Genomic DNA, 14,449 nt, shown 5'->3' with positions numbered 1-14,449 from the left:
GTCGGTGTGACGTAAAACATATTGAAAAAAAACCCAATGCTGACCTTTCATTTCTACGTACATCTACTCCAACCGGTTTGTCATATGCATTCCTCGATCTATCCCTTTCGTTTATACCACCCACATTTCCTTCAAAAACAAGTTCTGGGTGGGTGTCTTACGATGTGTCCTATGATTCTATTCCCTCTCGTCATATTTCCCCATATCATTTTCCTCTCACCGATTCGATTTAGTCTCTCTTCATCTGCCATTCGATCTACCCACCTCACCTTCAGCATTCTTCTGTGACATCACATTTCATAAACTTCTATTCTCACTCTGAGTTAATTATCGGCCATGTTTCACTTCCATACGCCGTGCTGACTGGCTCAGTCCGGTGGTATTTGAAGGTGCTTAAATTCGTGAGCCTCGTGTCGGTAAATATAGACATGTAAAAGAACTCTTGCGGCGAAAAATCCGGCACTCCGCCCTCTGCGAAAACAGTTAAAAATAGTTAGTGGGACATTATTACTACATTATCATTACATTATTACTACCCAACTCTGACAACAATGGGCTGCCTGGCCAAGGCGGTAAAGGCGTGCTCGGTTCGTCCGGAAGGACGTGGGTTCGAATCCCCGTCAGGAAGTCGTAAAATTTAAGAAACGAGGCCCTGAGGTTCACTCAGCCTACACAAAAAATGAGTACCAGGTTAATTCGTGGGGGCAAAGGCGGCCGGGCGTAGAGATAACCACTCTACCCCATCACGTGCCGAGGTTAACAATGGTGGAAGCCTTTACCTTCCTCTCCTCCAAGGGCCTTCATTGCCTGTACGGAGGTGAAGAAAACTCTGACAACATACAGAAGAGTCGCAGAAGGTCGCCCTGATCTGAATTCGAATCAGTGAACAAAGAACTGTCTGATGGTACGTACAGACATGGATAAAAGTATTCATACCCCTACGCATCAAAAACAAAATGCTTTATTGCTGGACCAATACGGAGTACAGGTCAAAATTACAAACCCACACGTATACCTTATACAGGACTGATCATTACAAAGCACAAAAGAAACCGGACGTAAATAACAGTACATAACAAAGCAACAAATGCGTACTCCATGACACTACTTGTCTGGACATAAGTATTCATACCTTACGTGTAAAAATGGGGTTTGAACGAGTGTTGTGTTGTTTCGTGGCATTAGCTGTGCAGTAGATGCAGACAGAGACGGACCGATCAGTTGGTCAGAGAAGGTACTAGTCCAATGGCGAGGAAAACTAGTAGGGAAACGTCTGTTGAAGAGAGACGACTTATTCTAAGCTTTCACCACCAAGGAAAATCGTATTCCGAGTTCAGAAACATCATTGGAAGAAGTAAACCAACTGTGCAAAGCATCATACAAAGGTTAAAATGACAGGATGTTCTTATAAGCAAGAAAAGAAGTGGACGTCCAAAGAAACTGACTGCACCAGAAAAAAGGTTCATAGTAACCACAATTAAAAGACAATCACACACTACATCTTCCATCGCAGCTGGCAGAATATTTCCATCATGCAGTGTCACACAAAACAGTAAGGAAGGTTCTTCATCGTGCTGGGTATCGATCTAGGTTCCCAAGAAAGAAACCGCACATAACGAAAGTGAATCGACGGAAAAATAACCTACAATTTGCAAAATAATGCATGGCGAAAGATAATGCGTTTTGGTCGAAAGTGATGTTTACAGATGACAGTAAATTTAATATTTTCCGAAGTGATGGACGTATTTTAGTGTGGAGACGCCCTAACACAGAGCTCGATGAGCAGAACCTCGTTACCACTGTGAAGCACGGCGGGGTGTGGTTATGGTGTGGGGCTCAATGGCCGCTTCAGCTGTCGGGGAGTTTGTTTTTATCTAGGGAACTGTGGACAGATTTCAATATTTGAACAACCTGAAAGAAAATATTCGCAAAAGCGCCGAAAAGCTTGGGATTGCTAATGAGTTTTACTTCCAACACGACAATGACCCCAATCATACGGCGGAAATTGTTCGTTTGTGGGTACTCTACAACACGCCGCACACATTAAAAACACCTCCCCAATCGCCGGATACCAACCCCATTGAACATCTATGGATTGAATTGGAGTCCAGACTAAGAAAACACCTCATAACAAGTAAAGCACACTTGAAACAATTACTACAACAAGAATAGGGGAACATTTCATCTGAACTAACACAGAAACTGGTGTTCTCAATGCCCAGCAGGTTAACCCTCAAACACACGCGAATGGGGTGGAATCCACCCCAGGTCATTCTATTTCCTAGTGAAATGTACAAATAACTTTTCTGTGCTCTCCCCGCTCTTGTACTTTTATGGCTGGATCCCCGCAGAAAGAGTCATTCTTACATAATCCATCTTAAAATCTCCAATTAATACAGTAATTCATGTTTTACAATACAATGATATGTGGGGTGGAAAGCACCCCCACGTGTGTGTCTGCGTCCTAAGATCTGGCGCGTGTGGTTGAGGGTTAAAATAAATAATATACAGGAAAGGTAAACATACGCGCTACTGATTGAGTTGTGAACTTTTCTGGGATACGGTAAGAATACTTATGTCTTGGAGTACGAATTTGTTGCTTTGTTATGTACTGTTATTTACTTCCAGTTTATTTTGTGCTTTTTAATGTACACTGCTTTACAAGGTATACGTTTGTGTTTGTAATTTGGACTTGTGCTCCGTATTGTTCCAGCAATAAAGCATTTTGTTTTGGATGAGTTGGGGTATGAATACTTTTGTCCATTTCTGTACGTGAGTTATCAAGCACAGTATCACGTTGTAACTCTACGTAGTGTTCACAACGTGGACATCCCTGAAAGCCATTCACCTACAACAAAGCGTGTGTGGCGGGGGAAAAAAGGAAAGAAGTCGGCTCCAGAGGAGAAGCAGAGCTTCACCAGATTTCCTCTCAGTTTCCGGTCTCGAAAGTGAATGAAGGTATCATCGGGCTAACCTACACGAAAATGTTAACAGCGTGTGGAGAAGTGCTAGAGAAGAGACGGAAAATACAATGTTACGTGAGTTGAAAATGTGGCAACACGGCAGGCGCTGTTCACGGTCGAGGTCTCCCGGTAATGACTCTACGAGGGGTGGGGAAGTGGGCCAGGTAAGACGATGAAGGGAGGGGGGATAAGGAAACTCAAGACGGACGAGAACCTGCACTGCAGCGAGGCAGTGCACTCACTCAGCTCCGCACAAACAAAATAACGGGAGGATCGCGGCCATTTCTTTCTTCCTTTCTTTCGAATCAAAGTAAACAGGCAATTTAACCATCTCTGGAAGGAGATATGTTCAAGTGACCCAAATTAATCAGCCAGTCAATCCGTTTGTAATGAATTTATTAGCTTGCTTTTCATAAATATTTTGTCTTCAAAGAGGCACTTTTCAGTCGTCATAATTATGATCTGTATAGAAGTGGCATCTTATCCGAAAAAGTATATTATTACTTATTACTATTCACGTATTCTGCGAAGAAGAGGACCATCGGTCAATTCGAGTTTCAAATTTTTAAACCTAACGGGCGAATTCTAGCGTGTTCAAAAATAAGAAAGATGCAAAAATCATAATGTTTCTCAATTTCTACGGAATAAGAAATGCATCAATAATATCGAAGTGTGGCTAAGACAAGGGCTCGGATATTTAAGAATTGAGATGTCCAAATCTGTGACCTGAAAAATGACAAAATATAAGCCTAACTCAAAATCAACTATGACAAAAATATTGACTAAATACGTACCGCTCTTTTTTGTATGAAAAACTCGCAAGAGAAAATGTTGTTATTGCTATTTAATCTTCTACTCTGTCTTCTACCGCTTTTCCCACGTCTCTGCGAATTATGTCGCACATGCGGATTTGGCCCTGCTTTACGGCCCTTCCTGATGCCAACATTAGACCCCCTATATGGAGGAATGTAATAACTATTGCGTGTTCTTGTGGTGATTGGTAGTGTTGTGTGAATATGAGCCAGAAGAATTAATCAGAAACGATTCAAATACTCGACCCGACCGGGAATCGACCCGAGACCCTCTGAATCGAAGGCAACACCGCTGACCATTCAGTCAAGGAGGCGGATTTATGCCTACTTATATTTATTATTATTCATTGAATGAATGGTCAGCGTTGATGCCTTCGGTTCAGAGGGTCTTGGGTTTGATTCCCGGCCAGGTCGGGGATTTTAATCGCGTCCAACTAATTTTTTTGCCTCGAGGAATGGGTGTATGATGTTAGTCCCAACACTTTCATCTTCATATTCAGACAGCACTCTACACTACCAACCACCACAAAAACACGCAATAGTGATTATATCCCTCCATATAGGGTTGGCGTCAGGAAGGGCACCCGACCGTAAAACAGGGCCAAATCCATATGAGAGACCCGTACGCACCCGCGACCCCACAGATGGGGCAAACAGCGGAAGAAATTTATTATTTTATTCGTTCAGCTATCAAACAGACGCGTACAAGCTCTATAAGGAAAATGGGTAACATTTTTAAAGTGGAATATATTTACATAAAGCAAGTCAGAATGTTGGAAGCTTGATATTCACGGAGTCGGCAAAGAAGCAGTCCATCGTCAATTCGAGCTTCAAATTTTTAAACCTAAACAGCGAATTCTACCGTGTCCAAAAGAGAAGAAAGTTTTTAAAAAATCAAGTTTCTCAATTTCAACGGAATAAGAAATGTATCATAATGTCGAAGTGTGGCTAAGCCATGTTTATCACTTTACACATCACATGGTTAACATTCCTACATGCATATTTCTGTACTGTAATGTCTTCATTTTTCAGCAAAAATATAGGCCTATACCTTGTAAATATTCTACGTACAAAAATGTAAAATAATGAACTAGGAATAACAGGGTCAAACCTGGGTGGTACCTCCAAGATGGGATTTAATTAGACAGCCATCTTGGTATTTTGGGTGACGTCACATGTTTTTATGGCGTGTGTCAAATTATAGTTTAAGAGTTCTTCTTTGCAACGGTATAATCACAATTGCGATATCACTAAAAGACAGAGATATCAGAGTTGCAAAATAGCGTCACGTTTTGTCACGTTCTAGTAGACGCCCAGTGCCGGACCAAAAAGTCAGACGTTTTCACGTCAATAAATCTAAAAGAAAAGTAACGGAAAGCATTCCAACGAAATCAGTGCTGTACGAAAATATCTGATTAGGAAATGAAATCTACATGAATTTTATTAACTGGGCTAGCAGAAACAAGGAGAACCAGATTGGTCTGGTCCATCCAAGATGAACTTTTCCGAAGAAACGAGGTATAGAAGTGAAATACGGGAAACTAATGTAGCGAACATTATGCACGAAAACGGCGTAAGTTCCTATACTATTTGCAAAAAAGAAAAAGAAAACATCCAGGACCAGCTGTTATGACTCATGCCCTCTTTATTTTAACTTGCATGCTGGCGGTGTAACCACATGTGCATGAACAGATGTAGCTTCAATCCATGGACCCCCTAGGGGGCCCACATCCGGTAATAGGTGGATGTCGACCACTGGGATCTGACATGAATTTCCAGGTCGCACATTTTCCGCCAATTATGGGAGGACTCCGCCCGGGAAAACTGCTCATTGATTTTGACGTTAAGTTATCGCCAGTAGATCCCGTCACCATAAACTATACTAAAAAGATATATGTAAATCGCTCTGATACACGGAAAAGCATATAATCATGGGTATGCTTTTGGGTTTAGAAGAGATAGCGAGTAGATTCATTGGTTAGCCTCTTGGGATATGCAAGGGGGAGGGGGGATTACAGATAATGCATCCTTTCACTGCATCCACAGGGAAGATAAAGAGTTCCGATAAATCAAAAGAAAAAAATAGCATCATGATCTACGTGCAACAATATGGCAACTGATCCAGCACACTTCCCAAGATAGCCCCACCTATCAAGTTCTACGTCCAACCAAATCGTTGCTGATTTAGCACAACATGTTATGGCCCTAACATCCGCAAGATACGTACTATGAGAAAAATTATTCAGGGATGTTACCGTGTGTAAGGGGCTTTGCTGTAACCTACACAAATCTCGTCTAAAACACGGGCACGAAGACTTTGAATCTTTCACCGGCATTCAATGAGACGGGGTTGGCGAATACAGAGTGTGTCTTGGCCCACAAGTGGCCACGGCTGGTCTGCATTCCGACCGACCAACCGAGCAGAGGAGGGCTGGCCACGGCTCTACCGTGGCTCTATGCCTCTGTATTCGGGAGATGGAGAGGGGCTGGTCCTCACCGTCGGGTGTAGTGAGAATGGTTTTCCGTGGTTTTTCACTCTCCAGCACTAAGGCGAATGTTGGGACAGTGCCTATCATAGCGCATGGCTGCCCACCTTCTCCGCACATCTCCTTCTCCGATGTAAATCTCCTGGACTCAGAGACGGCGTCACCGTCTAGGAGGCCCTCCTCCCACTTTAGGGGAGGAATTAAAACATTTAGTAGTAGTAGAAGCACCACTGCGACAGCGGCTTTATGCATGTATCAATGCTTACGGAGGGGCACTTTGAATATTTCATGTGGTATGCTGCTACGTTCTGTTCCTGTGTGTTATATCAACAGTATAATATACTACGAGTGATTATTTGGTCCGCCCTGTCAATATATTATCAATTTCTAATTGTATACAATGTTTCACTCGTACATGTTTCGGGAGCCCCAACTCCCTTCATCAGCGATTTCTACATCATACATCAATATTCCTCATGTCCGGCTCCATGGCTAAATGGTTAGCGTGCTGGCCTTTGGTCCCAGGGGTCCCGGGTTCGATTTCCGGCAGGGTCGGGAATTTTAACCAGTGTCGTCTTCATCAACATTTCATCCTCATCATGACGCGCAGGTCACCTACGGGAGTCACTTTTTTTGCTAGTTGCTTTACGTCGCGCCGACACAGATATGTCTTATGGCGACGATGGGATAGGAAAGGCCTAGGAGTTGGAAGGAAGCGGCCGTGACCTTAGTTAAGGTACAGCCCCAGCATTTGCCTGGTGTGAAAATGGGAAACCACGGAAAACCATCTTTAGGGCTGCCGATAGTGGGATTCAAACCCACTATCTCCCGGATGCAAGTCCACAGCCGCGTGCCCCCAACCGCACGGCCAACTCGCCCGGTACGGGAGTCACATCAAAAGAGCTGCACTTGGCGAGCCAAACATGTCCTCGGACACTCCCGCCACTAAAAGCCATGCGTCATTTCATTTATTCCTCATATCCTTTACATAAGACATCGTCAATATATAACATTATTTTTGAACACATACACACACAATTTGCCTGCTGCCATTTCTTGATGGATACAGTACTTTTGTATCCATCTCTTAGCACAGGCCAGAGCAAAGTGTAGCTTCACCGAAATCCCAGTCTCGTCCATGCTGTGACAATATGGAAGCTGCTGGGGTATAGGTGGTGCTGAGTAACGACATTCAGAGCACGACTAGCGCATCTGAGTGTTATGAAAGGTGTTGCTCATAGGGTCAGTCGTGCTGCAATAGCACTTTCTGACCCAGTGAGGAAAGCAATGGCAAACTACCTCACTCCTCGTCTTGCCTAGTACGCCTCATTTTGGTACTGCCATTGGTTTTTGCGGTTTCCTTATAACCGCATAACCTTTGGTGGTGCTATTTGAGGATCCAACCAGCCTCTGGGCTGATGACCTAACAGACAACAGACACACACAATAACCATTTCTCGATAATGTTTGTCGTAATGGAACACTTTAAAACATAATGGAACACTTTAAAACATTGGTAGTATATAATACTTGATTTTTAATAGGCCTACACTTAAGTGGGCTTTGTTTTATAATGCTATTTTTTCGGGGCGTCGATCTATAGAGATCTTTTACCATCATCATTTCATCCTCATCATGACGCGCAGGTCGCCTACGGGTGTCAAATAGAAAGACCTGCACCTGGCGAGCCGAACCCGTTCTGGGATATCCCGGCACTAAAAGCCATATGACATTTCACATTTCACCCCTACTTGAATGGGCTACAACAGAAAAAACAGTAGGAAGAAACATTTTATCTTTGGCCGATTTTTCTAAGGAAACCATTTGACGTTTTAATACGTATTTTGCAAGCGTTTTAAAGTGTTCCATTACAACAAACATTATCAAGAAAGGGACATTTTGTGTATATCTGTTAAAAAACGTAATTTTTTTGCTAGGGGCTTAACGTCGCACCGACACAATTAGGTCTTATGGCGACGATGGGATAGGAAAGGACTAGGAGTTAGAAGGAAGCGGCCGTGGCCTTAATTAAGGTGCAGCCCCAGCATTTGCCTGGTGTGAAAATGTGAAACCACGGAAAACCATCTTCAGGGCTGCCGATAGTGGGATTCGAACCTACTATCTCCCGGATGCAAGCTCACAGCCGCGCGCCTCTACGCGCACGGCCAACTCGCCCGATCGTTATATATTGACGATGTCTTATGTCTTACCTAAAACTGAATAATGTTAGATCTTAAGATATGGGGTATATTCATGTATGATGTAGAAATCGCTGATGAACGGAGTTGGGGCTCCCGAAACAAATACGAGTGAGACACTGTACAAAATTAGAAATTCATAATATATTGGCAGGGCGGACCAAATAATCACCCGTAGTATGTTAAATGAACCTAGTCAGTACGTACCTACAAAGGGACCGAAAATGGTCAAATTTATCGAATATTAACAACATCAAATTCTCATGAAAATAAAGTAAATTGCATTTAAATTTATCAGATTCTTTATAGAGAATCAATTAGGAATATGAAAATGACAACTATGGAAAACCATCTTCAAGGCCGCAGGTGAGGTTCGCACCCACATCGCCCAATTCAAGAATACAACAGGACGACTCATACCGCGTAGCCAACTCGCTCGGTCAAACCACTTAAGGAAACTGAATGCCGTGATGAGCTTATAGAAGCACTTAAGGAAACTGAATGCCGTGATGAACTTATAGAAAACATCACCATAACTAAACCAAAGTCTGCATTATTAAAACGTAATTCACAATATAATTAGAAGACTTCGGAGAACCTACGTTGCAATCTAATCAATGCGCAGTTGCTTGCATTATGCAGTAAGTCCAGATGAAGATAAAATGAACAAAAGGATGATAAAAGCATTCAACTTTAGAACCTACCACCACTTAAAATCGAGCGTTTTTCAGTAACAAGTAAAAGTTTTCAACACTATGTTATTCATTCGTGATCGTGTAAGGCAAGCGCTCTTCTCAGTAAAACGACGAATCACAAACTAACTTCCTGTTCCGGCGTGAAAACGGTTATTAGCAATTGTAATAACCACTCTCACTGTCACGAGCACTGGAGTTAGGTGTAGGGGGAAATGAAATGGCGTATGGCTTAGTACCGGGACATGTTCGGCTCGCCAGGTGCAGGTCTTTCGATCTGACACCCGTAGGCGACCTTCGCGTCGTGATGAGGATGAAATCAAGGCGAAACGTACACCCAGCCCCCGTGCAGAGGAATTAACCAACGATGGTTAAAGTTCGCGACCCTGCCGGGAATCGAATCCAGGACCCCCGTGACCAAAGGCCAGCACGCTAACTATCTAGCCATGGAGCCGGACAGTGTATGGGGAGAAAAATACTGTATACATGGAATGAGGTAGACAAAATAGTTAGCTTATGTTATCATTAAATGTAAACTTTCTGTTTTGTGTTTGTTCATATCATATCATATCATATCATATCATGAAAATGAAAACCTACAACCTGTTTTCCAGTCATTGACCGGGTCAGGGATGGAATGAATGAAGCAGATATAGGCTATTAGTACGATGGGGTCGCCACTCCCAAAGTGATTTATTAATGACTGATAGATGCTATGAAATGAGAATGGAGAGTGTTGCTGGAATGAAAGATGACAGGGAAAACCGGAATACCCGGAGAAAAACCTGTCCCGGCTCCGCTTTGTCCAGCACAAATCTCACATGGAACGACCGGGATTTGAACCACGGTATCCAGCGGTGAGAGGCGGACGCGCTGCCGTCTGAGCCACGCAGGCTCATATCATATCATATCATACCATATCCGACTCGTTGGCTGAATGGGCAGCGTACTGGGCTTCGGTACAGAGGGTCCCGGGTTGGATTCCCGGCCGGGTCAGGGATTTTAACCTTCAATGGTTAATTCCAATGGCTCAGGGGCCGGGTGTTTGTGCTGTTCCCAACATCCCTGCAACTCACACACCACATATAACACTATCCACAATAACACGCAGTTACCTACACATGGCAGATGCCGTCCACCCTCCTCGGAGGGTCTGCCTTACAAGGGCTGCATTTTGCTAGAAATAGCCACACGAAATTATTATCATGTCACATCATATCATATCGTGATCATAGCTAGGAGACCTCCAGAGTTACGTGCAATCCGAACCACAGCCACCTCGAGGAGAAGCTAGTTAGATCACTGTTATCAGCTACTATGCCTCGTATGACATTCTTCTTCTTCTTCTTCTTCTTCTTCCACTTCTTCTACTTCTCCTTCTTCTTCTTCTACTTATTCATATTATTATTATTATTATTATTATTATTATTATTATTATTATTATTATTATTATTATTATTTGTCAAGCTGTCTTTGTATTTTCCCTCCCGAGTCCAGGATTCCTTTAAAGTGCAGTTACTCCAGTCAGTGTTTGCCAGCGAGAAAGAAGGCGCAAGCTGTAGGGCAGTGTCCTGTTTCGCGTCTGTTCCGGATGGGTAAGAGTCAAAGAACAGCGAACTAGAACTTAACACTTCTCTGATACTTTATGGCCGTTTTAAAACAGTTCATTTAGAAATGAACTCTTCGTTTCCGGTGTACAACATCCGCACTAAAAACTGTTTTATGTCGTCGGTGACCTGCTCTCCCCTTTACGCCTTCACAACCTACGTGTATTAAGTTACAAAGACGCAGATTTTATGCGGGTAACTCTGAAACCATTGTTTCAATTAAGAAACGGTGCAGCGTGTTGTCGAGTAAATAGGCATTTTGTACGCGTTAATACGATCTGATGACTAGTGCTTCTGTTACTCGTATTATGAGGGTCTCATAAAAGAAACCACTTTTACCTTTCCGAAAATCAGATGATCATTATGTCTCCCCGTCATGGCCATCCATCAACGGTTGATAACTTCAGATGGCACCAGCCATAAGACACAGCCAGCACGGTTGCTAGGTAACATTGTCTGACCATGCATCCACATCTTACATGCCCGGTTGCTAGGGTTACATTTCCGTCACACGTTTTGTCGCGTCACATCACACAAATTTTCAGATGACCCCCAGCCATGAGACATATTTATGTCAAAAGGAATTACAATCCCAGAACTTCTCCGACTTACGTAAGAAAAACCTAGAGTTAAAAAAGCAAATCAACTGCTGTAAATGCCAGGTGGTGAACCCTACACATCTGCACATTCTCATTTTCGATACTAACATACCGGGCGAGTTGGCCGTGCGCTTAGGAGCTCGCGGCTGTGAGCTTGGATCCGGGAGATAGTGGGTTCGAATCCCACTGTCGGCAGCCCTGAAGATGGTTTTCGTGCTTTCCCATTTTCACACCAGGAAAATGCTCGAACTGTACCTTAATTAAGGCCACGGCCGCTTCCTTCCAACTCCTAGGCCTTTCCTCTCCCATAGTCGCCATAAGACCTATCTGTGTCTGTGCGACGTAAAGCCACTAGCAAAAAAAAAAAAAAAAACAGGATACTAACATAGTACTCTAAGAAGACGGTAGGCACCCAAACATATACAGGATGGTCGAAAACAACGTGAACATTGTATATGAGCGTGAGAGGGTTGGTCATACTGATAAACAATTTGGAAAGAATAATTCGATATCTTGTGCCATTGTTATATTATCAGCTGCCGATTTCAGCCAATCAGATCGCTTCGCGGGCGATTTCAAACAGGTTTTGTGAGGAGGTGTTGCTAAATCTACACGTGGCTTAAGACCGGTTTGACAACCATGCCGAGAAAATAATCAGATCCAATACACACACAACGTGAGTTTCAGCCCGCGTCACTGTGACGCACTTGCTACGGCACGATCCTGCCAGCTTGGAGGTCAGTGTTCAAATTCCTCCCTTGGCGAAGTTTTTTTCATTCGACTGATGCTCTAAAGCCCGTCTTAAGCCTCGGGTAGATTTAGCAACACCGCCGTGCAAAGTCAATTTGAATTCGCCCGGGAAGCGAAGTGATTGGGTAACTTCATCAGCTGATAAAATGACTACGGCGTGATATATCGAATTATTTTCAAATTATTTACAGTATGACTAACCCTCTAACGCCATATACCCGGTCCATGTTGTTTCAGACCACTCTGTATATGATACTCGTAAGACTGATGTGTCACTACTGAGCGAGTTGGCCGTGGGATTAAGGGCACACAGTTGTGAGCTTGCATTCAAGAGATAGTGGGTTCGAACCCCAATGTCGACAACCCTGAAGATGGTTTTCCGAGGTTCCCCATTTTCACACAAGGCAAATGCTGGGGATGTACCGTAATTAAGGCCACTGCCGCTTCCTTCCCACTCCTGTCCCACCGTCGCCGTAAGACCTCTCTGTGTTGATGCAACGTAAAGCAACTTGTAAGAAAGAAAAAAAACTGTCACTGCCTCAATGATTGTGGAGATGAAAGGTATCCCAGTAACAGTTTGTTTTACCTCGTCCCATATGTTCGCTGCTGCTAATCCTATCGATGCTGGTCTCTACGCCCGCACCAAATAACGTGGGAGGAAATCTAACGCGTGTAGAGAGGACGCAACGAAAGCACTCACATGCATACATTGTGACATGTCTGTGCAAGTCGCAGAAATCTGAACCCATTCTTCAGCCTTTCGCCTAACAGTAGTTTTTGTTCAGCCAACAAAAATCCAAGTGGTCTTTTTTCGTCCTCGCAACTTCTTGAACCATGCAAACTAAACAACTGAAAATTAGGGACCGGGCGAGTTGGCCGTGCGGTTAGAGGCACGCGGCTGTGATCTTGCATCCGGGAGACAGTGGGTTTGAATCCCACTGTCGGCAGCCCTGAAGATGGTTTTCCGTGGTTTCCCATTTTCACACCAGGCAAATGCTGGGGCTGTACGTTAATTAAGGCCACGGCCGCTTCCTTGCAACTCCTAGGCCTTTCCTATCCCATCGTCGCCAAAAGACCTATCTGTGACGGTGCGACGTAAAGCCACTAGCACATTAGGGAGCTTAAAACACATTATTATTATTATTATTATTATTATTATTATTATTATTATTATTATTGAGAGTGCGCCGGTGCACCCAACCGGAGTGTCTAAGGTTCGAATCTCGATGACACTGGATGGGATTTTCACTAGGACCAGTGCAGCGCTGGTACAGGACAGCGCTAGAAATGTAGCTAAAGTCCTCAAATTGTATTATTACTGAAGCACATTTTTCAAGGTAACACAAATACCTAACAGACAAGCATAGGCTATTTTTCGCTTTCGCAGGTGTTTTAATAATGTCGCCTTTATTAACGTTTTAGTTAGTCTACAAATTATTCGCAGATTGCGGTAGACAGTTTAACACGATAACCGCAGATTGGTGAAAAGGTGCACTGCTCCTGTTTCCACAGTTTTGCAAAAGTATGTGGTATGACCATCAGTAAGTGGAGAGTTCGTAAGCAAATACAGCTCTCAGTTTCTTGATCTACCTAGAACCATATTTAGTAAGTGTTGGTGCATTTTGAGTGAGTTTTGTTTATATTTAGCCTAAAGTAAATTTGCCCCAGCTGCTTGAAATTTCTAAGAGGCAGAATTTAGAAACAATTACGAAAGCTTACCAATGCTTATAAATTAGGAATGTTTCTTCGCATCAAACAAACTAGAATAGGACAGAAGTAATGCACTTGCATTTTTTTTATTTTGAGGGTTTATTCAAGACACTGTTTGACTCCTTGGCTGAATGGTCAGCGTCATCGTTTTCGGTTTACAGAGTCCTGGTGGGTTTGATTCCCGACCGCGCAGGGGATTTTAAACGTGTCTAGTCAATTCGTCTAGTTCTGGACTAAGTGGCTATGTTTGTCCCGACACACACCAAGCAACTACCACGGAGACGTGCGATAGTGAATATATCGCACCACATAGGCTCGGCATCAGAAAGGGCATCCAGCCGTAAAACAAGGCCAGAATCAGATGTGCTCACACAGTTCACAACCACTACCCCACCAAGCAATGAAAAAAAAAAGCGGAAAGAGAAGAAGAATGCTCAAGAAGTTACTACAACTTAATACAAATTGAAAGTGGTCAATGAAAGACTGGTGTTTTCGACCCAATTTAGAATCCATCATACCGCAAATTCCACTATGCGTAGAGAATTCCAATAGTTAAGCTAGGACTGAATGTTTGAAAAGTTCAATAAAAAACCGTAGAATTTTTGGAAAAACTATTTTTTTACGTAGTATCG

The 14,449-nt window shown here is 43.3% G+C and overlaps 1 protein-coding gene across 1 annotated transcript in view; it reads right to left on the bottom strand.

Annotated features, from left to right (window-relative positions):
• Nucleotides 1-14,449, bottom strand: part of LOC136881063 (fat-like cadherin-related tumor suppressor homolog) — a 171,277-nt gene that overhangs the window by 126,962 nt on the left and 29,866 nt on the right. The gene's annotated exons all lie outside the window — the stretch shown is intronic.

This window comes from Anabrus simplex, chromosome 9, assembly GCF_040414725.1.
Source record: "Anabrus simplex isolate iqAnaSimp1 chromosome 9, ASM4041472v1, whole genome shotgun sequence".
In the NCBI taxonomy this organism is placed as follows: domain Eukaryota; kingdom Metazoa; phylum Arthropoda; class Insecta; order Orthoptera; family Tettigoniidae; genus Anabrus; species Anabrus simplex.
Note: the sequence above shows the minus strand (reverse complement) of the source record. Positions and strands in the feature narration are given on the sequence as shown.